Raw genomic sequence first — 3,510 nt, forward strand, 5'->3', positions numbered from 1 at the left:
CTCTGTGTGTCCCAACCGACGGACCCCCCGCTGGCCAGAGCCGTCCTAAATGAGGCGCCAAAATCCAAGAGCAGGGACATTTTAAGGATTTTGGTGGCCCCTGTTCAGAACCGCTTTGAAATAATAATCCAGTTTCGGCTCTTTCGTGCCCTCGTTGCACAGACACAGGTCTACATTCTAATTGTGTTTACATCTAATATTCAGAGATGGTGACTTTTTGGTGATATTGTAACACAGGAACAGCTCACTAATATTACTGCAAAAAATCTCTGTGACCCCCTTCCATTTCTGATATACGAGGTCCTGTTTTGAACTTAAAGAAACTTTTTTATGGATGAGCATGAAGCATGAATACATTTCTCTGAAAAACGTCTGTAATAGACTGTCAAACATCACCCACATTAAAAAATAAATTTAAGGAAAACGGGATTTAAAACAATCTGTTTAAGAATTATTCAAGGTCACCGGGGTAAGACTCCCTGCAAAGCAGAGCTGCTTCTGCAGGTGGCCGGGTGGCCCCCTATAATGCTGGGGCCCTGGGCCACGCCACTTTGCCCATGGTCTTAAAACGTCTCTCTCCACGAGTGGTGCCAGAGCAGAGAGAGTTTAGACGCGTGCACCAGAACTGTTAGTCACTATCTTTATCTCCCAAAAACATATCACGCGCCTGCACCATAATGCCGCTCAAAAGTTTTAATTAGAAACGATTTGAAAATATGAAGTGTGCTTTTTGTAATCCAGTGAAATAAACCAGCAAAAGAGCTTCAGTGTTGCCGCAATAAATGTATACTTCATACAAGTTGACATTGTTTTGCTGAGACATTTGTGTAGCGCTTCATAACCCCTAAGAAGACCCGAGGCGCTTTCTATGGAAGTACAGCACCGTAAGCTATATATGTTGGGCCGGGGTGAGAAGTAATTGGGCTAATATGGACTTTTTTTCTTTACCAAGTCGGCAGTGCGACAATTATCAAGTGCGCTTCAGGTGAAGGAGGCCTTCTCGGGGGCGGGGCTCGGATGGGCCCTAAAACCATATGTGTTGGATCCTGTGGCAGAAAAGGGTTACATTTAATAGGGGGCAGACTCAATGAAAGCCATAACATAAAGAGATGCGGTGTCTTGTGTAAAGTCAAGAAATGAGTGCCTATGGTTCACCTGTTCTTATGCACTGTTTTCACAGGCTCTGCTCCCAATTAAAACAAGTAGAAAACGAATCAATTACTTGCTAATTTAATTTGTAACCTACAGTACGTATTTAATATAGCTCTGGTGCTAACAGCACGTGCCACAAAGATGTAAGTTTATCCAGCAAATCTCTGTGTAGTACTAGTACGATAGTACAAGTGGTTAATGCACTCGCTGGCGAGATTTGTGTATCATCTCTGATCACAGATGATTAATGTACCCACGGGGCAGAATGAAGTGTAACATGTAGGTCACAGATTTCAATTTGCACGATAGCACAGTGGGTAATGGCGTTTGTTTGAGTTCCACTGTAACCCAAAGGTCAAAAGTTACAATCCATGTAAAATATCCAGGCGTCTCCAACCTTATCAGTATCAGTATCAGTAATAGGAGCTACTTAATAAATAAAAAAGCATCCCAGTCTACTAATATTATTAGAGTTGTAATAGTGACCAGGGTTGGATTGGGATTAAAAATCAGCCCAAGGCACACTAAAAAAAGTGGCCCACATTTGCTTTCCGCAAAACACTGCTACAGCGAAATTTTAGAACAAGCATTGGCATAGTCAATGGGTCTCGCTTTTGGGACTTGTGGGTATTTAGTTATGCAGTACAATATCCTTGTTGCAACAACATCAACTGTTGCATGGCTGAACACTTATAGGGTCCCAAAGGCGAGACCTATTGACTATGCCAATGCTTGTTTAGCATAGTTACACGGGGATCTACGAGCCAGAATCAGAATTAACTCACATAGGGAAGTCTCAGATGGCATTGGTGTTTTTAGAGGAGTAAGGCCGGGGTGTGTTTTAGCTGCATTACTTTTTTTTCTGTTTATTAATAACTTACATGTGTTTTTAACGACTCACTAAAGATGTCCCAAAAGTGACCGCCTGCATACCTCTATCCATATTATATGCTGCTGATGCAGTTTTAATGGACCGCACTCCTAATGCCTGGCGTATTTTAATACAGGGCTTTGTGAAATTTATGGCCTCTTTAGATTTATTTACCAATTAAACATTTTTTTAATAATATTCTGGGGCCCAAGGAAGTATTTGTTAAATGGAATTTCTGTTGGTAAAGAACGTTTACAATGCACAAGCACTTTTCCATATTTGGGGCTGGTTTTCGCAGCAAATGGTTTATGGACAGACCACACCATTTTTAGTAGGAACAAGTTTTCTAAAGGAATCAACACAGTCCTTAGCCTCCCCCAAACCAAGGAAGGGAGAAGCCATTCTACCAATCAAATTTTTTTCTATCACTCCCAGTTGCAACCTATGGTGTTGGGGTATGGGGCATTTCTAATTGTAACAACATACAGTACGAAGAGAATAGGTTTTGTCGTAAGCTCCTGGGGGTCACTATTTCCTCTTCCAATATGTGTGTGTCATAGCGAACTAAAGTTGCACTATAGCGAGGATTTTATTAGATCACGTCCTTCTCTATTTTGGCTAGCCATATAGCAGAACAAGGCGGCATCTCTTACCAGAGATATAACAGGTTGCCTCCAATGTGACAGGGGAAGGGATATCCCATGGCTAGCAGCGGTGAGAGCTAGTCTGTGCAAGATTAACTATTGTCATGTCTTTGATCGCCCTTCTGAGTTTACAAACGTAAGGAAGACAGACCTTCTGGTGGCCCTATACATGTGCTATTGGGAGGACAGACTTGATAAGAAGTCTAGCAAACCTAGTGTAACCAGGTTCTTGAACACTGAGCATGATCGACAATAGGTCAGCTATCTGACCAAAGCTATGGGCGGCTTGGAGCACAGTCTTATTTTCCAGTTAAGGGCAGGAACTGTGCAGTACCTGTTCTGTTTCCCTCTGGGTTTCCAAAACAATCTTGATTCTATTCCTTGTTCCTGTGATGGACGCTCCGGGCACACTCTATTACACTTTGCATTTTACACTAACTTGTTTTTACTCCCTATTTAGGAAATATTCACATATCACTCAGAGTGCATATAGAACCCTTCTTGACTTAGGAAATAATCAATTAGTGTTTCGCGAGGCAGCATTTGTGAAAAACGTTGTTCAAGGTCGTAATTCAATGCTTACTGTTTAACTGTATTTTATTTGTCTTGTAATGCATCAATAATTTTATTAAGTACTCTCTTATCACGAATGTTAAGAATTTGTGTGTTTTACTGTATTATCTGAATATGCTCTTTCATGGATATATTTTTATACGAATAAATTATCTATGATAAAGATATATGGATTCATAAGCTAGGAGATGATAAAGGAATTTGTGATAAAGTAGAAAACGAAAACCTAGGAAGCTCAACTGAAGATCACCCAGATGGCTCAAGTATTAA

Source organism: Lissotriton vulgaris, chromosome 5 (assembly GCF_964263255.1).
Source record: "Lissotriton vulgaris chromosome 5, aLisVul1.2, whole genome shotgun sequence".
NCBI classification, from domain to species: domain Eukaryota; kingdom Metazoa; phylum Chordata; class Amphibia; order Caudata; family Salamandridae; genus Lissotriton; species Lissotriton vulgaris.